Raw genomic sequence first — 25773 nt, forward strand, 5'->3', positions numbered from 1 at the left:
CTAATTAAAACGCTCACTTTCATTCCTTTCAAGGCAAGAGATATATAGAATTAATAAACAAATTGTGCTTAAAATGAAGTGCAGTCTTATTGGTAGTTCCATCAATGTCTTTAAATTAAAATTTTAATATTTTGGTTTCGGGTGGGTTAGGTTAGGTTAGGTTAGGTTAGGTTAGCTTAGCTTAGCTTAGGTTAGGTTAGGTTAGGTTAGGTTAGGTTAGCTTAGCTTAGCTTAGCTTAGGTTAGGTTAGGTTAGGTTAGGTTAGGTTAGGTTAGCTTAGGTTAGGTTAGGTTATGTTAGGTTAGCTTAGGTTAGGTTAGGTTAGGTTAGCTTAGGTTAGGTTAGGTTAGGTTTGGTTTGGTTCCAATAAAACGTTGACACCTTTTACAAAATATGCTCCTTTTAATTAGCTACCACCTATTGCAAAATATTCTCCCATTAAATAGCTACCACCTTTTCCAAAACATTCTCTTATTAATTACCTGCCACCTTTTCCAAAAGATTTTCCTATTAAATAGCTCCCACCTTTTTCAAAATATTCTCCTATTAATTAGCTACCACCTTTTCCAAAACATTCTCCTATTAATTAGCTGCAACCTTTTCCAAAACATTCTCCTACTAATTAGCTGCCACATTTTCCAAAATATTCTCCTTTTAATTAGCTACCACCTTTTCTAAAATATTCTCCTATTAGTTAGCTACCACCTTTTCCAAAATATTCTCCAATTAATTATCTGACATCTTTTCTAAAATATTTCTATTATTGCTAATAAATTGTTTTAATACTCATATAAATAATCTTTTTACCTCCAAACAAGGTTGGGTTGGGTTAGGTTAGGTTACGTTTGCTTAGGTTAGGTTAGGTTAGGTTAGGTTAGGCTAGGGTAGGTGAAATGAGGAGTGCAGTAATACATTTTCAACTGACATTTATTTTAACAATAATAAGTTTTGAAATTAAAAATATATTTAATGCAAAACCACACAGTATGTCTTCTTCCAGTTCAATAGAATTTCGGTCCAATGGGACTATAATAAAATCGCACCTTTGGCTACGTTCGATCGAATGGGACCCCAAAAAAAAGCCCCTTCTGTCGAATGGGAATTCGGTTCAATGGGACCAAAGCATTTAATCGAGATAAGCCTTTAAACTAATCTTAATCGAGATAAGCCTTTAAACTAAACTTAATCGAGATAAACCTTTGAACTAAACTTAATCGAGATAAGCCTTTAAACTAAACTTAAACGAGATAAGTCATTAAACTAAACTTAATCCAGATAAGCCTTTAAACTAAACTTAATCGAGATAAGCCTTTAAACTAAACTTAATCGAGATAAGCCTTTAAACTAAACATAATCGAGATAAGCCTTTAAACTAAACTTAATAGAGATAAGCCTTTAAACTAAACTTAATCGAGATAAGCCTTTAAACTAAACTTAATCGAGATAAACCTTTAAACTAAACTTAATCGAGATAAGCCTTTAAATTAGACTAAATCGAGATAGGCCTTTAAATTAGACTAAATCGAGATAAGCCTTTAAATTATACTTAATCGAGATAAGCCTTTAAACTAAACTTAATCGAGATAAGCCTTTAAACTAAACTTAATCGAGATAAGCCTTTAAACTAAACTTAATCGAGATAAGCCTTTAAACTAAACTTAATCGAGATAAGCCTTTAAACTAAACTTAATAGAGATAAGCCTTTAAACTAAACTTAATCGAGATAAGCCTTTAAACTAAACTTAATCGAGATAAGCCTTTAAACTAAACTTAATCGAGATAAGCCTTTAAACTAAACTTAATCGAGATAAGCCTTTAAATTAGACTAAATCGAGATAAGCCTTTAAATTAGACTAAATCGAGATAAGCCTTTAAATTAGACTTAATCGAGATAAGCCTTTAAACTAAACTTAATCGAGATAAGCCTTTAAACTAAACTTAATCGAGATAAGCCTTTAAACTAAACTTAATCGAGATAAGCCTTTAAACTAAACTTAATCGAGATAAGCCTTTAAACTAAACTTAATCGAGATAAGCCTTTAAACTAAACTTAATCGAGATAAGCCTTTAAACTAAACTTAATCGAGATAAGCCTTTAAACTAAACTTAATCGAGATAAACCTTTGAACTAAACTTAATCGAGATAAGCCTTTAAACTAAACTTAAACGAGATAAGCCTTTAAACTAAACTTAATCGAGATAAGCCTTTAAACTAAACTTAATCGAGATAAGCCTTTAAACTAAACTTAATCGAGATAAGACTTTAAACTAAACTTAATCGAGATAAGCCTTTAAATTAGACTTAATCGAGATAAGCCTTTAAATTAGACTCAATCGAGATAAGACTTTAAACTAAACTTAATCGAGATAAGCCTTTAAACTAAACTTAATCGAGATAAGCCTTTAAACTAAACTTAATCGAGATAAGCCTTTAAACTAAACTTAATCGAGATAAGCCTTTAAACTAAACTTAATCGAGATAAGCCTTTAAACTAAACTTAATCGAGATAAACCTTTGAACTAAACTTAATCAAGATAAGCCTTTAAACTAAACTTAAACGAGATAAGCCTTTAAACTAAACTTAAACGAGATAAGCCTTTAAACTAAACTTAATCGAGATAAGCCTTTAAACTAAACTTAATCGAGATAAGCCTTTAAACTAAACTTAATTGAGATAAGCCTTTAAACTAAACTTAATCGAGATAAGCCTTTAAAATAAACTTAATCGAGATAAGCCTTTAAATTAGACTAAATCGAGATAAGCCTTTAAATTAGACTCAATCGAGATAAGCCTTTAAACTAAACTTAATCGAGATAAGCCTTTAAACTAAACTTAATCGAGATAAGCCTTTAAACTAAACTTAATCGGTATCGTTCCTTTCAACCGAATTCCCAATGGACCGAAATCCCATTCGACCGAATATCCCGCAATGATTTTAGATTTCCAGCCCAATGGCTATATTCCCGATGGACCGAAATCCCAATCGTCCGAATATGCCCCTAAAAAATACATGAATATAACTTGAAACACTGTAGCCGTCAGCGATTCGGTGGTGTAGTGGATACGAAGTTGAACTGCGACGCGATAGGTTGTTAGTTCGAATCTCCGAAAGGTATGTTAATAATATTAAAAGTAAATGTTTCGTGATACTAATTAAAACGCTCACTTTCATTCCTTTCAAGGCAAGAGATATATAGAATTAATAAACAAATTGTGCTTAAAATGAAGTGCAGTCTTATTGGTAGTTCCATCAATGTCTTTAAATTAAAATTTTAATATTTTGGTTTCGGGTGGGTTAGGTTAGGTTAGGTTAGGTTAGGTTAGGTTAGGTTAGCTTTGCTTAGCTTAGGTTAGGTTAGGTTAGGTTAGGTTAGGTTAGGTTAGGTTAGCTTAGGTTAGGTTAGGTTATGTTAGGTTAGCTTAGGTTAGGTTAGGTTAGGTTAGCTTAGGTTAGGTTAGGTTAGGTTAGGTTTGGTTCCAATAAAACGTTGACACCTTTTACAAAATATGCTCCTTTTAATTAGCTACCACCTATTGCAAAATATTCTCCCATTAAATAGCTACCACCTTTTCCAAAACATTCTCTTATTAATTAGCTGCCACCTTTTCCAAAAGATTTTCCTATTAAATAGCTCCCACCTTTTTCAAAATATTCTCCTATTAATTAGCTACCACCTTTTCCAAAACATTCTCCTATTAATTAGCTGCAACCTTTTCCAAAACATTCTCCTACTAATTAGCTGCCACATTTTCCAAAATATTCTCCTTTTAATTAGCTACCACCTTTTCTAAAATATTCTCCTATTAATTAGCTACCACCTTTTCCAAAATATTCTCCAATTAATTATCTGACATCTTTTCTAAAATATTTCTATTATTGCTAATAAATTGTTTTAATACTCATATAAATAATCTTTTTACCTCCAAACAAGGTTGGGTTGGGTTAGGTTAGGTTACGTTTGCTTAGGTTAGGTTAGGTTAGGCTAGGGTAGGTGAGGTGAGGAGTGCAGTAATACATTTTCAACTGACATTTATTTTAACAATAATAAGTTTTGAAATTAAAAATATATTTAATGCAAAACCACACGGTATGTCTTCTTCCAGTTCAATAGAATTTCGGTCCAATGGGACTATAATAAAATCGCACCTTTGGCTACGTTCGATCGAATGGGACCCCAAAAAAAAACCCCTTCTGTCGAATGGGAATTCGGTTCAATGGGACCAAAGCATTTAATCGAGATAAGCCTTTAAACTAATCTTAATCGAGATAAGCCTTTAAACTAAACTTAATCGAGATAAACCTTTGAACTAAACTTAATCGAGATAAGCCTTTAAACTAAACTTAAACGAGATAAGTCATTAAACTAAACTTAATCGAGATAAGCCTTTAAACTAAACTTAATCGAGATAAGCCTTTAAACTAAACTTAATCGAGATAAGCCTTTAAACTAAACATAATCGAGATAAGCCTTTAAACTAAACTTAATAGAGATAAGCCTTTAAACTAAACTTAATCGAGATAAGCCTTTAAACTAAACTTAATCGAGATAAACCTTTAAACTAAACTTAATCGAGATAAGCCTTTAAATTAGACTAAATCGAGATAGGCCTTTAAATTAGACTAAATCGAGATAAGCCTTTAAATTATACTTAATCGAGATAAGCCTTTAAACTAAACTTAATCGAGATAAGCCTTTAAACTAAACTTAATCGAGATAAGCCTTTAAACTAAACTTAATCGAGATAAGCCTTTAAACTAAACTTAATAGAGATAAGCCTTTAAACTAAACTTAATCGAGATAAGCCTTTAAACTAAACTTAATCGAGATAAGCCTTTAAACTAAACTTAATCGAGATAAGCCTTTAAACTAAACTTAATCGAGATAAGCCTTTAAATTAGACTAAATCGAGATAAGCCTTTAAATTAGACTAAATCGAGATAAGCCTTTAAATTAAACTTAATCGAGATAAGCCTTTAAACTAAACTTAATCGAGATAAGCCTTTAAACTAAACTTAATCGAGATAAGCCTTTAAACTAAACTTAATCGAGATAAGCCTTTAAACTAAACTTAATCGAGATAAGCCTTTAAACTAAACTTAATCGAGATAAGCCTTTAAACTAAACTTAATCGAGATAAGCCTTTAAACTAAACTTAATCGAGATAAGCCTTTAAACTAAACTTAATCGAGATAAACCTTTGAACTAAACTTAATCGAGATAAGCCTTTAAACTAAACTTAAACGAGATAAGCCTTTAAACTAAACTTAAACGAGATAAGCCTTTAAACTAAACTTAATCGAGATAAGCCTTTAAACTAAACTTAATCGAGATAAGCCTTTAAACTAAACTTAATCGAGATAAGCCTTTAAACTAAACTTAATCGAGATAAGCCTTTAAACTAAACTTAATCGGTATCGTTCCTTTCAACCGAATTCCCAATGGACCGAAATCCCATTCGACCGAATATCCCGCAATGATTTTAGATTTCCAGCCCAATGGCTATATTCCCGATGGACCGAAATCCCAATCGTCCGAATATGCCCCTAAAAAATACATGAATATAACTTGAAACACTGTAGCCGTCAGCGATTCGGTGGTGTAGTGGATACGAAGATGGACTGCGAAGCGATAGGTTGTTGGTTCGAATCTCCGAAAGGTATGTTAATAATATTAAAAGTAAATGTATCGTGATACTAATTAAAACGCTCACTTTCATTCCTTTCAAGGCAAGAGATATATAGAATTAATAAACAAATTGTACTTAAAATGAAGTGCAGTCTTATTGGTAGTTCCATCAATGTCTTTAAATTAAAATTTTAATATTTTGGTTTCGGGTGGGTTAGGTTAGGTTAGGTTAGGTTAGGTTAGCTTAGCTTAGCTTAGCTTAGGTTAGGTTAGGTTAGGTTAGCTTAGCTTAGCTTAGGTTAGGTTAGGTTAGGTTAGGTTAGGTTAGGTTAGGTTAGCTTAGGTTAGGTTAGGTTAGGTTAGGTTAGGTTAGCTTAGGTTAGGTTAGGTTAGGTTAGCTTAGGTTAGGTTAGGTTAGGTTAGGTTTGGTTCCAATAAAACGTTGACACCTTTTACAAAATATGCTCCTTTTAATTAGCTACCACCTATTGCAAAATATTCTCCCATTAAATAGCTACCACCTTTTCCAAAACATTCTCTTATTAATTAGCTGCCACCGTTTCCAAAAGATTTTCCTATTAAATAGCTCCCACCTTTTTCAAAATATTCTCCTATTAATTAGCTACCACCTTTTCCAAAACATTCTCCTATTAATTAGCTGCAACCTTTTCCAAAACATTCTCCTACTAATTAGCTGCCACATTTTCCAAAATATTCTCCTTTTAATTAGCTACCACCTTTTCTAAAATATTCTCCTATTAATTAGCTACCACCTTTTCCAAAATATTCTCCAATTAATTATCTGACATCTTTTCCAAAATATTTCTATTATTGCTAATAAATTGTTTTAATACTCATATAAATAATCTTTTTACCTCCAAACAAGGTTGGGTTGGGTTAGGTTAGGTTACGTTTGCTTAGGTTAGGTTAGGTTAGGTTAGGCTAGGGTAGGTGAGGTGAGGAGTGCAGTAATACATTTTCAACTGACATTTATTTTAACAATAATAAGTTTTGAAATTAAAAATATATTTAATGCAAAACCACACAGTATGTCTTCTTCCAATTCAATAGAATTTCGGTCCAATGGGACTATAATAAAATCGCACCTTTGGCTACGTTCGATCGAATGGGACCCCAAAAAAAACCCCTTCTGTCGAATGGGAATTCGGTTCAATGGGACCAAAGCACTTAATCGAGATAAGCCTTTAAACTAATCTTAATCGAGATAAGCCTTTAAACTAAACTTAACCGAGATAAACCTTTGAACTAAACTTAATCGAGATAAGCCTTTAAACTAAACTTAATCGGTATCGTTCCTTTCAACCGAATTCCCAATGGACCGAAATCCCATTCGACCGAATATCCCGCAATGATTTTAGATTTCCAGCCCAATGGCTATATTCCCGATGGACCGAAATCCCAATCGTCCGAATATGCCCCTAAAAAATACATGAATATAACTTGAAACACTGTAGCCGTCAGCGATTCGGTGGTGTAGTGGATACGAAGATGGACTGCGAAGCGATAGGTTGTTGGTTCGAATCTCCGAAAGGTATGTTAATAATATTAAAAGTAAATGTATCGTGATACTAATTAAAACGCTCACTTTCATTCCTTTCAAGGCAAGAGATATATAGAATTAATAAACAAATTGTACTTAAAATGAAGTGCAGTCTTATTGGTAGTTCCATCAATGTCTTTAAATTAAAATTTTAATATTTTGGTTTCGGGTGGGTTAGGTTAGGTTAGGTTAGGTTAGGTTAGCTTAGCTTAGCTTAGGTTAGGTTAGGTTAGGTTAGGTTAGCTTAGCTTAGCTTAGGTTAGGTTAGGTTAGGTTAGGTTAGGTTAGCTTAGGTTAGGTTAGGTTAGGTTAGGTTAGGTTAGCTTAGGTTAGGTTAGGTTAGGTTAGCTTAGGTTAGGTTAGGTTAGGTTAGGTTTGGTTCCAATAAAACGTTGACACCTTTTACAAAATATGCTCCTTTTAATTAGCTACCACCTATTGCAAAATATTCTCCCATTAAATAGCTACCACCTTTTCCAAAACATTCTCTTATTAATTAGCTGCCACCGTTTCCAAAAGATTTTCCTATTAAATAGCTCCCACCTTTTTCAAAATATTCTCCTATTAATTAGCTACCACCTTTTCCAAAACATTCTCCTATTAATTAGCTGCAACCTTTTCCAAAACATTCTCCTACTAATTAGCTGCCACATTTTCCAAAATATTCTCCTTTTAATTAGCTACCACCTTTTCTAAAATATTCTCCTATTAATTAGCTACCACCTTTTCCAAAATATTCTCCAATTAATTATCTGACATCTTTTCCAAAATATTTCTATTATTGCTAATAAATTGTTTTAATACTCATATAAATAATCTTTTTACCTCCAAACAAGGTTGGGTTGGGTTAGGTTAGGTTACGTTTGCTTAGGTTAGGTTAGGTTAGGTTAGGCTAGGGTAGGTGAGGTGAGGAGTGCAGTAATACATTTTCAACTGACATTTATTTTAACAATAATAAGTTTTGAAATTAAAAATATATTTAATGCAAAACCACACAGTATGTCTTCTTCCAATTCAATAGAATTTCGGTCCAATGGGACTATAATAAAATCGCACCTTTGGCTACGTTCGATCGAATGGGACCCCAAAAAAAACCCCTTCTGTCGAATGGGAATTCGGTTCAATGGGACCAAAGCACTTAATCGAGATAAGCCTTTAAACTAATCTTAATCGAGATAAGCCTTTAAACTAAACTTAATCGAGATAAACCTTTGAACTAAACTTAATCGAGATAAGCCTTTAAACTAAACTTAAACGAGATAAGTCATTAAACTAAACTTAATCGAGATAAGCCTTTAAACTAAACTTAATCGAGATAAGCCTTTAAACTAAACTTAATCGAGATAAGCCTTTAAACTAAATATAATCGAGATAAGCCTTTAAACTAAACTTAATAGAGATAAGCCTTTAAACTAAACTTAATCGAGATAAGCCTTTAAACTAAACTTAATCGAGATAAGCCTTTAAACTAAACTTAATCGAGATAAACCTTTAAACTAAACTTAATCGAGATAAGCCTTTAAATTAGACTAAATCGAGATAGGCCTTTAAATTAGACTAAATCGAGATAAGCCTTTAAATTAGACTTAATCGAGATAAGCCTTTAAACTAAACTTAATCGAGATAAGCCTTTAAACTAAACTTAATCGAGATAAGCCTTTAAACTAAACTTAATAGAGATAAGCCTTTAAACTAAACTTAATCGAGATAAGCCTTTAAACTAAACTTAATCGAGATAAGCCTTTAAACTAAACTTAATCGAGATAAACCTTTCAACTAAACTTAATCGAGATAAGCCTTTAAACTAAACTTAAACGAGATAAGCCTTTAAACTAAACTTAAACGAGATAAGCCTTTAAACTAAACTTAATCGAGATAAGCCTTTAAACTAAACTTAATCGAGATAAGCCTTTAAACTAAACTTAATCGAGATAAGCCTTTAAACTAAACTTAATCGAGATAAGCCTTTAAATTAGACTAAATCGAGATAAGCCTTTAAATTAGACTCAATCGAGATAAGCCTTTAAACTAAACTTAATCGAGATAAGCCTTTAAACTAAACTTAATCGAGATAAGCCTTTAAACTAAACTTAATCGGTATCGTTCCTTTCAACCGAATTCCCAATGGACCGAAATCCCATTCGACCGAATATCCCGCAATGATTTTAGATTTCCAGCCCAATGGCTATATTCCCGATGGACCGAAATCCCAATCGTCCGAATATGCCCCTAAAAAATACATGAATATAACTTGAAACACTGTAGCCGTCAGCGATTCGGTGGTGTAGTGGATACGAAGTTGGACTGCGAAGCGATAGGTTGTTGGTTCGAATCTCCGATAGGTATGTTAATAATATTAAAAGTAAATGTTTCGTGATACTAATTAAAACGCTCACTTTCATTCCTTTCAAGGCAAGAGATATATAGAATTAATAAACAAATTGTGCTTAAAATGAAGTGCAGTCTTATTGGTAGTTCCATCAATGTCTTTAAATTAAAATTTTAATATTTTGGTTTCGGGTGGGTTAGGTTAGGTTAGGTTAGGTTAGGTTAGCTTAGCTTAGCTTAGCTTAGGTTAGGTTAGGTTAGGTTAGGTTAGCTTAGGTTAGGTTAGGTTAGGTTAGGTTAGCTTAGGTTAGGTTAGGTTAGGTTAGCTTAGGTTAGGTTAGGTTAGGTTAGGTTTGGTTCCAATAAAACGTTGACACCTTTTACAAAATATGCTCCTTTTAATTAGCTACCACCTATTGCAAAATATTCTCCCATTAAATAGCTACCACCTTTTCCAAAACATTCTCTTATTAATTAGCTGCCACCTTTTCCAAAAGATTTTCCTATTAAATAGCTCCCACCTTTTTCAAAATATTCTCCTATTAATTAGCTACCACCTTTTCCAAAACATTCTCCTATTAATTAGCTGCAACCTTTTCCAAAACATTCTCCTACTAATTAGCTGCCACATTTTCCAAAATATTCTCCTATTAATTAGCTACCACCTTTTCCAAAACATTCTCCTATTAATTAGCTGCAACCTTTTCCAAAAGATTTTCCTATTAAATAGCTCCCACCTTTTTCAAAATATTCTCCTTTTAATTAGCTACCACCTTTTCTAAAATATTCTCCTATTAATTAGCTACCACCTTTTCCAAAATATTCTCCAATTAATTATCTGACATCTTTTCTAAAATATTCTGCTATTAATTAGCTACCACCTTTTCCAAAATATTCTCCAATTAATTATCTGACATCTTTTCCAAAATATTTCTATTATTGCTAATAAATTGTTTTAATACTCATATAAATAATCTTTTTACCTCCAAACAAGGTTGGGTTGGGTTAGGTTAGGTTACGTTTGCTTAGGTTAGGTTAGGTTAGGTTAGGTTAGGCTAGGGTAGGTGAGGTGAGGAGTGCAGTAATACATTTTCAACTGACATTTATTTTAACAATAATAAGTTTTGAAATTAAAAATATATTTAATGCAAAACCACACAGTATGTCTTCTTCCAGTTCAATAGAATTTCGGTCCAATGGGACTATAATAAAATCGCACCTTTGTCTACGTTCGATCGAATGGGACCCCAAAAAAAACCCCTTCTGTCGAATGGGAATTCGGTTCAATGGGACCAAAGCACTTAATCGAGATAAGCCTTTAAACTAATCTTAATCGAGATAAGCCTTTAAACTAAACTTAATCGAGATAAACCTTTGAACTAAACTTAATCGAGATAAGCCTTTAAACTAAACTTAAACGAGATAAGTCATTAAACTAAACTTAATCGAGATAAGCCTTTAAACTAAACTTAATCGAGATAAGCCTTTAAACTAAACTTAAACGAGATAAGTCATTAAACTAAACTTAATCGAGATAAGCCTTTAAACTAAACTTAATCGAGATAAGCCTTTAAACTAAACTTAATCGAGATAAGCCTTTAAACTAAACATAATCGAGATAAGCCTTTAAACTAAACTTAATAGAGATAAGCCTTTCAACTAAACTTAATCGAGATAAGCCTTTAAACTTAATTAATCGAGATAAGCCTTTAAACTAAACTTAATCGAGATAAACCTTTAAACTAAACTTAATCGAGATAAGCCTTTAAATTAGACTAAATCGAGATAGGCGTTTAAATTAGACTAAATCGAGATAAGCCTTTAAATTATACTTAATCGAGATAAGCCTTTAAACTAAACTTAATCGAGATAAGCCTTTAAACTAAACTTAATCGAGATAAGCCTTTAAACTAAACTTAATCGAGATAAGCCTTAAAACTAAACTTAATCGAGATAAGCCTTTAAACTAAACTTAATAGAGATAAGCCTTTAAACTAAACTTAATCGAGATAAGCCTTTAAACTAAACTTAATCGAGATAAGCCTTTAAACTAAACTTAATTGAGATAAGCCTTTAAACTAAACTTAATCGAGATAAGCCTTTAAATTAGACTAAATCGAGATAAGCCTTTAAATTAGACTAAATCGAGATAAGCCTTTAAATTAGACTTAATCGAGATAAGCCTTTAAACTAAACTTAATCGAGATAAGCCTTTAAACTAAACTTAATCGAGATAAGCCTTTAAACTAAACTTAATCGAGATAAACCTTTGAACTAAACTTAATCGAGATAAGCCTTTAAACTAAACTTAAACGAGATAAGCCTTTAAACTAAACTTAAACGAGATAAGCCTTTAAACTAAACTTAATCGAGATAAGCCTTTAAACTAAACTTAATTGAGATAAGCCTTTAAACTAAACTTAATCGAGATAAGCCTTTAAACTAAACTTAATCGAGATAAGCCTTTAAATTAGACTAAATCGAGATAAGCCTTTAAATTAGACTCAATCGAGATAAGCCTTTAAACTAAACTTAATCGAGATAAGCCTTTAAACTAAACTTAATCGAGATAAGCCTTTAAACTAAACTTAATCGGTATCGTTCCTTTCAACCGAATTCCCAATGGACCGAAATCCCATTCGACCGAATATCCCGCAATGATTTTAGATTTCCAGCCCAATGGCTATATTCCCGATGGACCGAAATCCCAATCGTCCGAATATGCCCCTAAAAAATACATGAATATAACTTGAAACACTGTAGCCGTCAGCGATTCGGTGGTGTAGTGGATACGAAGTTGAACTGCGAAGCGATAGGTTGTTGGTTCGAATCTCCGAAAGGTATGTTAATAATATTAAAAGTAAATGTTTCGTGATACTAATTAAAACGCTCACTTTCATTCCTTTCAAGGCAAGAGATATATAGAATTAATAAACAAATTGTGCTTAAAATGAAGTGCAGTCTTATTGGTAGTTCCATCAATGTCTTTAAATTAAAATTTTAATATTTTGGTTTCGGGTGGGTTAGGTTAGGTTAGGTTAGGTTAGGTTAGGTTAGCTTAGCTTAGCTTAGCTTAGCTTAGGTTAGGTTAGGTTAGGTTAGGTTAGCTTAGCTTAGCTTAGGTTAGGTTAGGTTAGGTTAGGTTAGGTTAGCTTAGGTTAGGTTAGGTTATGTTAGGTTAGCTTAGGTTAGGTTAGGTTAGGTTAGCTTAGGTTAGGTTAGGTTAGGTTAGGTTTGGTTCCAATAAAACGTTGACACCTTTTACAAAATATGCTCCTTTTAATTAGCTACCACCTATTGCAAAATATTCTCCCATTAAATAGCTACCACCTTTTCCAAAACATTCTCTTATTAATTAGCTGCCACCTTTTCCAAAAGATTTTCCTATTAAATAGCTCCCACCTTTTTCAAAATATTCTCCTATTAATTAGCTACCACCTTTTCCAAAACATTCTCCTATTAATTAGCTGCAACCTTTTCCAAAACATTCTCCTACTAATTAGCTGCCACATTTTCCAAAATATTCTCCTTTTAATTAGCTACCACCTTTTCTAAAATATTCTCCTATTAATTAGCTACCACCTTTTCCAAAATATTCTCCAATTAATTATCTGACATCTTTTCTAAAATATTTCTATTATTGCTAATAAATTGTTTTAATACTCATATAAATAATCTTTTTACCTCCAAACAAGGTTGGGTTGGGTTAGGTTAGGTTACGTTTGCTTAGGTTAGGTTAGGTTAGGTTAGGTTAGGCTAGGGTAGGTGAGGTGAGGAGTGCAGTAATACATTTTCAACTGACATTTATTTTAACAATAATAAGTTTTGAAATTAAAAATATATTTAATGCAAAACCACACAGTATGTCTTCTTCCAGTTCAATAGAATTTCGGTCCAATGGGACTATAATAAAATCGCACCTTTGGCTACGTTCGATCGAATGGGACCCCAAAAAAAACCCCTTCTGTCGAATGGGAATTCGGTTCAATGGGACCAAAGCATTTAATCGAGATAAGCCTTTAAACTAATCTTAATCGAGATAAGCCTTTAAACTAAACTTAATCGAGATAAACCTTTGAACTAAACTTAATCGAGATAAGCCTTTAAACTAAACTTAAACGAGATAAGTCATTAAACTAAACTTAATCGAGATAAGCCTTTAAACTAAACTTAATCGAGATAAGCCTTTAAACTAAACTTAATCGAGATAAGCCTTTAAACTAAACATAATCGAGATAAGCCTTTAAACTAAACTTAATAGAGATAAGCCTTTAAACTAAACTTAATCGAGATAAGCCTTTAAACTAAACTTAATCGAGATAAACCTTTAAACTAAACTTAATCGAGATAAGCCTTTAAATTAGACTAAATCGAGATAGGCCTTTAAATTAGACTAAATCGAGATAAGCCTTTAAATTATACTTAATCGAGATAAGCCTTTAAACTAAACTTAATCGAGATAAGCCTTTAAACTAAACTTAATCGAGATAAGCCTTTAAACTAAACTTAATCGAGATAAGCCTTTAAACTAAACTTAATCGAGATAAGCCTTTAAACTAAACTTAATAGAGATAAGCCTTTAAACTAAACTTAATCGAGATAAGCCTTTAAACTAAACTTAATCGAGATAAGCCTTTAAACTAAACTTAATCGAGATAAGCCTTTAAACTAAACTTAATCGAGATAAGCCTTTAAATTAGACTAAATCGAGATAAGCCTTTAAATTAGACTAAATCGAGATAAGCCTTTAAATTAGACTTAATCGAGATAAGCCTTTAAACTAAACTTAATCGAGATAAGCCTTTAAACTAAACTTAATCGAGATAAGCCTTTAAACTAAACTTAATCGAGATAAGCCTTTAAACTAAACTTAATCGAGATAAGCCTTTAAACTAAACTTAATCGAGATAAGCCTTTAAACTAAACTTAATCGAGATAAGCCTTTAAACTAAACTTAATCGAGATAAACCTTTGAACTAAACTTAATCGAGATAAGCCTTTAAACTAAACTTAATCGAGATAAGCCTTTAAACTAAACTTAATCGAGATAAGCCTTTAAACTAAACTTAATCGAGATAAGCCTTTAAACTAAACTTAATTGAGATAAGCCTTTAAACTAAACTTAATCGAGATAAGCCTTTAAACTAAACTTAATCGAGATAAGCCTTTAAATTAGACTAAATCGAGATAAGCCTTTAAATTAGACTCAATCGAGATAAGCCTTTAAACTAAACTTAATCGAGATAAGCCTTTAAACTAAACTTAATCGAGATAAGCCTTTAAACTAAACTTAATCGGTATCGTTCCTTTCAACCGAATTCCCAATGGACCGAAATCCCATTCGACCGAATATCCCGCAATGATTTTAGATTTCCAGCCCAATGGCTATATTCCCGATGGACCGAAATCCCAATCGTCCGAATATGCCCCTAAAAAATACATGAATATAACTTGAAACACTGTAGCCGTCAGCGATTCGGTGGTGTAGTGGATACGAAGTTGAACTGCGAAGCGATAGGTTGTTGGTTCGAATCTCCGAAAGGTATGTTAATAATATTAAAAGTAAATGTTTCGTGATACTAATTAAAACGCTCACTTTCATTCCTTTCAAGGCAAGAGATATATAGAATTAATAAACAAATTGTGCTTAAAATGAAGTGCAGTCTTATTGGTAGTTCCATCAATGTCTTTAAATTAAAATTTTAATATTTTGGTTTCGGGTGGGTTAGGTTAGGTTAGGTTAGGTTAGGTTAGGTTAGCTTAGCTTAGCTTAGCTTAGCTTAGGTTAGGTTAGGTTAGGTTAGGTTAGCTTAGCTTAGCTTAGGTTAGGTTAGGTTAGGTTAGGTTAGGTTAGCTTAGGTTAGGTTAGGTTATGTTAGGTTAGCTTAGGTTAGGTTAGGTTAGGTTAGCTTAGGTTAGGTTAGGTTAGGTTAGGTTTGGTTCCAATAAAACGTTGACACCTTTTACAAAATATGCTCCTTTTAATTAGCTACCACCTATTGCAAAATATTCTCCCATTAAATAGCTACCACCTTTTCCAAAACATTCTCTTATTAATTAGCTGCCACCTTTTCCAAAAGATTTTCCTATTAAATAGCTCCCACCTTTTTCAAAATATTCTCCTATTAATTAGCTACCACCTTTTCCAAAACATTCTCCTATTAATTAGCTGCAACCTTTTCCAAAACATTCTCCTACTAATTAGCTGCCACATTTTCCAAAATATTCTCCTTTTAATTAGCTACCACCTTTTCTAAAATATTCTCCTATTAATTAGCTACCACCTTTTCCAAAATATTCTCCAATTAATTATCTGACATCTTTTCTAAAATATTTCTATTATTGCTAATAAATTGTTTTAATACTCATATAAATAATCTTTTTACCTCCAAACAAGGTTGGGTTGGGTTAGGTTAGGTTACGTTTGCTTAGGTTAGGTTAGGTTAGGTTAGGTTAGGCTAGGGTAGGTGAGGTGAGGAGTGCAGTAATACATTTTCAACTGACATTTATTTTAACAATAATAAGTTTTGAAATTAAAAATATATTTAATGCAAAACCACACAGTATGTCTTCTTCCAGTTCAATAGAATTTCGGTCCAATGGGACTATAATAAAATCGCACCTTTGGCTACGTTCGATCGAATGGGACCCCAAAAAAAACCCCTTCTGTCGAATGGGAATTCGGTTCAATGGGACCAAAGCATTTAATCGAGATAAGCCTTTAAACTAATCTTAATCGAGATAAGCCTTTAAACTAAACTTAATCGAGATAAACCTTTGAACTAAACTTAATCGAGATAAGCCTTTAAACTAAACTTAAACGAGATAAGTCATTAAACTAAACTTAATCGAGATAAGCCTTTAAACTAAACTTAATCGAGATAAGCCTTTAAACTAAACTTAATCGAGATAAGCCTTTAAACTAAACATAATCGAGATAAGCCTTTAAACTAAACTTAATAGAGATAAGCCTTTAAACTAAACTTAATCGAGATAAGCCTTTAAACTAAACTTAATCGAGATAAACCTTTAAACTAAACTTAATCGAGATAAGCCTTTAAATTAGACTAAATCGAGATAGGCCTTTAAATTAGACTAAATCGAGATAAGCCTTTAAATTATACTTAATCGAGATAAGCCTTTAAACTAAACTTAATCGAGATAAGCCTTTAAACTAAACTTAATCGAGATAAGCCTTTAAACTAAACTTAATCGAGATAAGCCTTTAAACTAAACTTAATCGAGATAAGCCTTTAAACTAAACTTAATAGAGATAAGCCTTTAAACTAAACTTAATCGAGATAAGCCTTTAAACTAAACTTAATCGAGATAAGCCTTTAAACTAAACTTAATCGAGATAAGCCTTTAAACTAAACTTAATCGAGATAAGCCTTTAAATTAGACTAAATCGAGATAAGCCTTTAAATTAGACTAAATCGAGATAAGCCTTTAAATTAGACTTAATCGAGATAAGCCTTTAAACTAAACTTAATCGAGATAAGCCTTTAAACTAAACTTAATCGAGATAAGCCTTTAAACTAAACTTAATCGAGATAAGCCTTTAAACTAAACTTAATCGAGATAAGCCTTTAAACTAAACTTAATCGAGATAAGCCTTTAAACTAAACTTAATCGAGATAAGCCTTTAAACTAAACTTAATCGAGATAAACCTTTGAACTAAACTTAATCGAGATAAGCCTTTAAACTAAACTTAAACGAGATAAGCCTTTAAACTAAACTTAAACGAGATAAGCCTTTAAACTAAACTTAATCGAGATAAGCCTTTAAACTAAACTTAATCGAGATAAGCCTTTAAACTAAACTTAATCGAGATAAGCCTTTAAACTAAACTTAATCGAGATAAGCCTTTAAATTAGACTAAATCGAGATAAGCCTTTAAATTAGACTCAATCGAGATAAGCCTTTAAACTAAACTTAATCGAGATAAGCCTTTAAACTAAACTTAATCGAGATAAGCCTTTAAACTAAACTTAATCGAGATAAGCCTTTAAACTAAACTTAATCGAGATAAGCCTTTAAACTAAACTTAATCGAGATAAGCCTTTAAACTAAACTTAATCGAGATAAGCCTTTAAACTAAACTTAATCGAGATAAGCCTTTAAATTAGACTCAATCGAGATAAGCCTTTAAACTAAACTTAATCGAGATAAGCCTTTAAACTAAACTTAATCGAGATAAGCCTTTAAACTAAACTTAATCGAGATAAGCCTTTAAACTAAACTTAATCGAGATAAGCCTTTAAACTAAACTTAATCGAGATAAGCCTTTAAACTAAACTTAATCGAGATAAGCCTTTAAACTAAACTTAATCGAGATAAACCTTTGAACTAAACTTAATCGAGATAAGCCTTTAAACTAAACTTAAACGAGATAAGCCTTTAAACTAAACTTAAACGAGATAAGCCTTTAAACTAAACTTAATCGAGATAAGCCTTTAAACTAAACTTAATCGAGATAAGCCTTTAAACTAAACTTAATCGAGATAAGCCTTTAAACTAAACTTAATCGAGATAAGCCTTTAAATTAGACTAAATCGAGATAAGCCTTTAAATTAGACTCAATCGAGATAAGCCTTTAAACTAAACTTAATCGAGATAAGCCTTTAAACTAAACTTAATCGAGATAAGCCTTTAAACTAAACTTAATCGGTATCGTTCCTTTCAACCGAATTCCCAATGGACCGAAATCCCATTCGACCGAATATCCCGCAATGATTTTAGATTTCCAGCCCAATGGCTATATTCCCGATGGACCGAAATCCCAATCGTCCGAATATGCCCCTAAAAAATACATGAATATAACTTGAAACACTGTAGCCGTCAGCGATTCGGTGATGTAGTGGATACGAAGTTGGACTGCGAAGCGATAGGTTGTTGGTTCGAATCTCCGTAAGGTATGTTAATAATATTAAAAGTAAATGTTTCGTGATACTAATTAAAACGCTCACTTTCATTCCTTTCAAGGCAAGAGATATATAGAATTAATAAACAAATTGTGCTTAAAATGAAGTGCAGTCTTATTGGTAGTTCCATCAATGTCTTTAAATTAAAATTTTAATATTTTGGTTTCGGGTGGGTTAGGTTAGGTTAGGTTAGGTTAGGTTAGCTTAGCTTAGCTTAGGTTAGGTTAGGTTAGCTTAGCTTAGCTTAGGTTAGGTTAGGTTAGGTTAGGTTAGGTTAGCTTAGGTTAGGTTAGGTTAGGTTAGGTTAGGTTAGCTTAGGTTAGGTTAGGTTAGGTTAGCTTAGGTTAGGTTAGGTTAGGTTAGGTTTGGTTCCAATAAAACGTTGACACCTTTTACAAAATATGCTCCTTTTAATTAGCTACCACCTATTGCAAAATATTCTCCCATTAAATAGCTACCACCTTTTCCAAAACATTCTCTTATTAATTAGCTGCCACCTTTTCCAAAAGATTTTCCTATTAAATAGCTCCCACCTTTTTCAAAATATTCTCCTATTAATTAGCTACCACCTTTTCCAAAACATTCTCCTATAAATTAGCTGCAACCTTTTCCAAAACATTCTCCTACTAATTAGCTGCCACATTTTCCAAAATATTCTCCTTTTAATTAGCTACCACCTTTTCTAAAATATTCTCCTAATAATTAGCTACCACCTTTTCCAAAATATTCTCCAATTAATTATCTGACATCTTTTCCAAAATATTCTCCAATTAATTATCTGACATCTTTTCTAAAATATTTCTATTATTGCTAATAAATTGTTTTAATACTCATATAAATAATCTTTTTACCTCCAAACAAGGTTGGGTTGGGTTAGGTTAGGTTACGTTTGCTTAGGTTAGGTTAGGTTAGGTTAGGTTAGGCTAGGGTAGGTGAGGTGAGGAGTGCAGTAATACATTTTCAACTGACATTTATTTTAACAATAATAAGTTTTGAAATTAAAAATATATTTAATGCAAAACCACACAGTATGTCTTCTTCCAGTTCAATAGAATTTCGGTCCAATGGGACTATAATAAAATCGCACCTTTGGCTACGTTCGATCGAATGGGACCCCAAAAAAAAAACCCTTCTGTCGAATGGGAATTCGGTTCAATGGGACCAAAGCACTTAATCGAGATAAGCCTTTAAACTAATCTTAATCGAGATAAGCCTTTAAACTAATCTTAATCGAGATAAGCCTTTAAACTAAACTTAATCGAGATAAACCTTTGAACTAAACTTAATCGAGATAAGCCTTTAAACTAAACTTAAACGAGATAAGTCATTAAACTAAACTTAATCGAGATAAGCCTTTAAACTAAACTTAATCGAGATAAGCCTTTAAACTAAACTTAATCGAGATAAGCCTTTAAACTAAACATAATCGAGATAAGCCTTTAAACTAAACTTAATAGAGATAAGCCTTTAAACTAAACTTAATCGAGATAAGCCTTTAAATTAAACTTAATCGAGATAAGCCTTTAAACTAAACTTAATCGAGATAAACCTTTAAACTAAACTTAATCGAGATAAGCCTTTAAATTAGACTAAATCGAGATAGGCCTTTAAATTAGACTAAATCGAGATAAGCCTTTAAATTATACTTAATCGAGATAAGCCTTTAAACTAAACTTAATCGAGATAAGCCTTTAAACTAAACTTAATCGAGATAAGCCTTTAAACTAAACTTAATCGAGATAAGCCTTTAAACTAAACTTAATCGAGATAAGCCTTTAATCTAAACTTAATAGAGATAAGCCTTTAAACTAAACTTAATCGAGATAAGCCTTTAAACTAAACTTAATCGAGATAAGCCTTTAAACTAAACTTAATCGAGATAAGCCTTTAAACTAAACTTAATCGAGATAAGCCTTTAAATTAGACTAAATCGAGATAAGCCTTTAAATTAGACTAAATCGAGATAAGCCTTTAAATTAGACTTAATCGAGATAAGCCTTTAAACTAAACTTAATCGAGATAAGCCTTTAAACTAAACTTAATCGAGATAAGCCTTTAAACTAAACTTAATCGAGATAAACCTTTCAACTAAACTTAATCGAGATAAGCCTTTAAACTAAACTTAAACGAGATAAGCCTTTAAACTAAACTTAAACGAGATAAGCCTTTAAACTAAACTTAATCGAGATAAGCCTTTAAACTAAACTTAATCGAGATAAGCCTTTAAACTAAACTTAATCGAGATAAGCCTTTAAACTAAACTTAATCGAGATAAGCCTTTAAACTAAACTTAATCGAGATAAGCCTTTAAACTAAACTTAATCGAGATAAGCCTTTAAACTAAACTTAATCGGTATCGTTCCTTTCAACCGAATTCCCAATGGACCGAAATCCCATTCGACCGAATATCCCGCAATGATTTTAGATTTCCAGCCCAATGGCTATATTCCCGATGGACCGAAATCCCAATCGTCCGAATATGCCCCTAAAAAATACATGAATATAACTTGAAACACTGTAGCCGTCAGCGATTCGGTGGTGTAGTGGATACGAAGTTGGATTGCGAAGCGATAGGTTGTTGGTTCGAATCTCCGATAGGTATGTTAATAATATTAAAAGTAAATGTTTCGTGATACTAATTAAAACGCTCACTTTCATTCCTTTCAAGGCAAGAGATATATTAATAAAAAATGTCTTCGTGGACAAAGACTTGAAAAAGTAAATGATAAGAAAACAAAATGGAATGACCGAAGCAACAGATATTAAACTTTTTCTTTAAAGACATGATTATAAAACATCAATTATTTGAAAAAAAATACTTATCTTCGTTTTTTTCACCAAAATTATATTTGCATTGTTTTCGAAAGACAGATTATTCATTCTATATATCCTTTGTGGTATTAACAGTTTTCGAATGAAAAGGATTAGAATAAATATCCGAGTATGGATATAGGTTATTTTTAAAGGTTTCTCTTTTCGAACTATAAGGCAAAACGTTGTTTAAAACGACTAAATTCAACCGAAGGAAGAAATTTTATCTTTCATCATGATTGACATTTTAAACGTCGCTTTAGGGTGCTTTGGTTTTGCGCCTGCATTTATTCGACCACGATTCAATTTGGGTCCCATTTTTTGGGTCGATGATTTAAAATGTTTTATAAATGAATCATTAAAATCTGGATAAAAGACATTATTAACAAAAAACCTTTGGTATATTATTGAGTGCGTGAGAACTGTTTTAAAAGTTGTGATTGAATTAGTTTGGTATGACTTCAACTCGCTATGAGGAACACATTGTAGAGCAAACGTATAACACGAAACACGTAAATGGACACCGACAAATGGTGGGCAGCATATTTATTTCACTATTGGGCTTAGTTTCCAGTATTAAAACGCATTGTAGTTCAAATTAAAAGCTGCAATCCTTTTAAATATCACTAACGAGGAACTGTTTCTATCATGGTCTACACTGGAAATCTAGCTGTAAATATAAACGATGTCGCATGTTTCTGTTATATAGTAAATCTTTGACACGAACCATTTTGAAAATAATGGAAAATTTAATGATACAATATTTTTGGGCAAATGTAATTTTGGTGAAAAAAACGAAGATAAGTATTTTTTTTCAAATAATTGATGTTTTATAATCATGTCTTTAAAGAAAAAGTTTAATATCTGTTGCTTCGGTCATTCCATTTTGTTTTCTTATCATTTACTTTTTCAAGTCTTTGTCCACGAAGACATTTTTTATTAATATCTGTTCCTTCAGTCTTCATTTTAATTAAGATTGTTAAGAAACTGTGGCATTTTTAAAATCTGCACTAAGCACAAACATAAATATAGGGGAGCGTAAGCATAAGGGACCTAATATTGCAAGTTAGTGACTAATGCTTTCAGGTACCAGTTAATCAGTTATCACCAATGAGATTAATTTATTACTGAAAACATCAAATTTTCATAATAAAATTATTTTGGCCTTTCCTTATCCCCTGGCTTTGAGCATTAAAATATTTAAAATAACTCTGAGGATTATCTAGAAACATTTCTACTGATATTTCAAATTCAGAAGAATCAGAGTCATCGTTTTGAGTCTTTCAGATGACTGGCTTGGACTTATGTTGCTGGTATTTGGTTTTCGTTGTAGCAGTGTAACCAGGGATAAGGGAATTGAGATGGATTGCAAATGAAGATGGGCGACCTACGGCACCGTATCTCTCCCAATGTACCTCGCGCACGCACCTACCCTTCGGTAGGCGATTGCTAAGTGCTGCCGCGTAGCGCCATTTTATTTGTATGAGAGCTAGCTTCTAATTTTAAGATAGAGGGGGCGCCCTTTACAATTTCATCCAGTACGACCCTACCTAACCGCTGAGGATGCTGGGAGGACTACGGTGCCGTAGGTGGGGGTACACAGGCAACGCTATAGGTATGGGGGTTTCCAATACAAGGTGTAACCAAAGAGAATATAGGGGAGGAGTGGAAAGAGGGGAAAATCTTGTTGCTCTTTTCTAGCGCGCATCTTCAATGCGCAGTACCGAGGCATTTCCGTTTGAGACATTTAACGGTATCGTAGGTGGCGCGACTGAGCCGGAAACTCCCTCGTACCACTAGTATAATTTAGGGGCAACAATGTAATTTAGCCTTGTGGAGCGGGTGATCTTCAACTCCTCCCCTATAGTCTCTTTGGTGTAACTGAGACAAAGTTTCTTCCTGCAAGCATAGCCCACTCGATCCGCGCTCATGGACGCAAGCTGCTCGCGCTATATAATAATATTTGACCACGTCGTCTGCTAAACTTAGGAATTGAACAATTAAACTTTTTGAGTTAATGTCTGGACTCTGGTTACCTTTGCATTTTCTTTGTGGTCCCATGGTTTTATTTTTAAACTAGTCATTTGCCCTGTATCATTATTGTGTAAGAGACAGCCTGGCAGCCCCGTATTTGTTTACCCTGCCCATAGCCCACTCGATCACGCGTAACACTACGCAAGATGCAGAGCAGCGTCCGTGAGCATGGATCGAGTGGGCTATGCCCTGCCTGGCCAAGTCAGCTGACTTAGGTGAAATATTCATTACTTCTATGCGACTTATTTCTAGACATTCTTGAACGAATCATCTTGTGAAAATTTTATAAGACAGGCTTCTGGCGCTGGGTTTTTTCCGAGCCAAATTTGCTTTTTAAATTTAAAAAAATTAATTTCAACCTTTTTTCCTCTCTTCAGAAATTTAATAATGATAGTGTGTTACATATTTATCCAAAATTTATATTAATTAATTAACACACTGTAATTTGTAATTTCGCGCTTGGAAGAGCCTGAATTAAAAATATTGATTTGGAGACAGGGATTAGTGATAGTGTGATTGAATTGAATCTATCATTTATTTTACCAGCAAAAAACATATCTTCGTAGCGGTAACCCTTGTCTAGAAACCAGGGAATGAACTCTTCTGCGTAGTTTGAATTAATCTACTTTACACATCAAAAATGTATCTAATTTAAACAAAAAGGTTTATTCTAAATAGCGGTTATAAATAATACTTAAAAACGCAACTGTTACCTAATAAAAATGATTGCAAGAGCCGGGATAAAAAACATTGGTTGGTTTGTTGACAGGGTTTAGTGATCGTGTGTTTAATTATTCAATTATATTACCATTAATTTAAACCAATAAAATGATCTACATAGTGGTTATCGGTGGCACCAAATATAATCTGCACAGTTATCGTTGGAAAAATGGCCATTGTTTACTGTTTTGAGGTTATGTTAGAATAAGCACTAAATAATTAAAATTTAAATTGTTAACCTATAAGAATTATTGGAAAAGCGTCATTTAAAAATATTGTATGATTTGGTGACAGGGTTTAGTGATAGTGTGATTGAATCTATCATTTATTTTACCAGTAAAAAAGGTATGTTCGTAGCGGTAACTGTTGGCTGGTGGCAACAGTCAAAAACCAGGGAACGAACCCTTGTGCGTCTTTTGCATTAATCTACTTTAAACAACAAAAATTTATTTAATTTAAACAAATTACCTAATTAGCGGCTATCGTGGGCCGATGGCACCAGGTGAAACACCTTAAAACGTACGCTACACGGCCAATTGGTCTCTAGTCTCTACATACAATCAGCTGGATTTAAATTTTGACCGAGGCTTAGTGAAATCAGTCAATTTAAAAATTATCGGCTAAATCCTAAATTTAAATTCTTTTGTATTAAATTATAATAAGGTTTAACTTAGGAAATTAAAATAAAATGAGGACGAATTAACCCCTTCTTTTATGTGAAAAGTTAAAAAATTCGCCTTAAGCTCGGCATAGCCACACGCGTTGTCTAAACAAAAATCTTCGCTCAGTCGCTCTATTAGCGGTAAAACAGCGTAAGTCCAACAGTACGTTTCTCTATGATTTTAGCTAGGATTAAACCACGTAAGTCCAACAGAATAAAAGGTCGTAAGTTTAAGTATGTGCTTAAAAGTACAAAAAGTAATACTTAATATTAATTGTTTTCAATAAAACTTCGAAAGGCACCAGAAAAATGTTCAACCTTTCATTTAAAACCATTTTCAGACCTATCGAATAAATAGTCTTCAAAAAATGCTCGAGTCAATTTGGCCATCACAGCAAACATTTGCCATGTTATTCCTATGGGAAAATTTCCCTTTTTTTGCCAAAATGTCTTAATTTTTTTATGGAAATGAAAACCACCCTTAGCAACTTTATTTTCTATGAAGAAAACTAATAGAGGGATCTCTTTGAAATTTTAACCACATATTAAGGGTCCGAATTTTAGTTCAGTGGAATTTTTTCAAAGCAGTAACCATGATAGGAAAAAAGTTACATCGAATCAAAAAACCACCCTTATACATTAAACGCAGTATGAGGTCTTATCTAAGAGAGCAACCGCTCTCTCAGAATAGAATTAATAAACAAATTGTGCTTAAAATGAAGTGCAGTCTTATTGGTAGTTCCATCAATGTCTTTAAATTAAAATTTTAATATTTTGGTTTCGGGTGGGTTAGGTTAGGTTAGGTTAGGTTAGGTTAGCTTAGCTTAGCTTAGGTTAGGTTAGGTTAGGTTAGGTTAGCTTAGCTTAGCTTAGGTTAGGTTAGGTTAGGTTAGGTTAGGTTAGGTTAGCTTAGGTTAGGTTAGGTTAGGTTAGGTTAGGTTAGGTTAGGTTAGGTTAGCTTAGGTTAGGTTAGGTTAGGTTAGGTTTGGTTCCAATAAAACGTTGACAACTTTTACAAAATATGCTCCTTTTAATTAGCTACCACCTATTGCAAAATATTCTCCCATTAAATAGCTACCACCTTTTCCAAAACATTCTCTTATT

At 32.5% G+C, this 25773-nt stretch overlaps 1 long non-coding RNA gene across 6 annotated transcripts in view; it reads right to left on the reverse strand.

Annotated features, from left to right (window-relative positions):
- Positions 1–24665, reverse strand: part of LOC149655007 (uncharacterized) — a 573911-nt gene extending 549246 nt beyond the window's left edge. Inside the window, exons 1-5 of one of the 6 annotated variants that reach the window (XR_016370362.1) lie at positions 24520–24665; positions 24002–24434; positions 23832–23934; positions 23691–23757; positions 22006–23617 (exon numbers count right to left, since the gene is read on the reverse strand). This is a non-coding gene — a long non-coding RNA (uncharacterized LOC149655007). Of the gene's footprint in view, positions 1–22005; positions 23618–23648; positions 23758–23831; positions 23935–24001; positions 24438–24519 lie in introns of those variants that run through there. The other 5 variants (XR_016370359.1, XR_016370358.1, XR_016370360.1 and 2 more) reach the window with 5 other exon arrangements.
- Positions 24666–25773: the final 1108 nt, after the last annotated feature.

The sequence above is a fragment of the Phalangium opilio genome, unplaced genomic scaffold, assembly GCF_054372755.1.
Source record: "Phalangium opilio isolate 3A_F unplaced genomic scaffold, DU_Popi_V2 ptg000078l_1, whole genome shotgun sequence".
NCBI classification, from domain to species: domain Eukaryota; kingdom Metazoa; phylum Arthropoda; class Arachnida; order Opiliones; family Phalangiidae; genus Phalangium; species Phalangium opilio.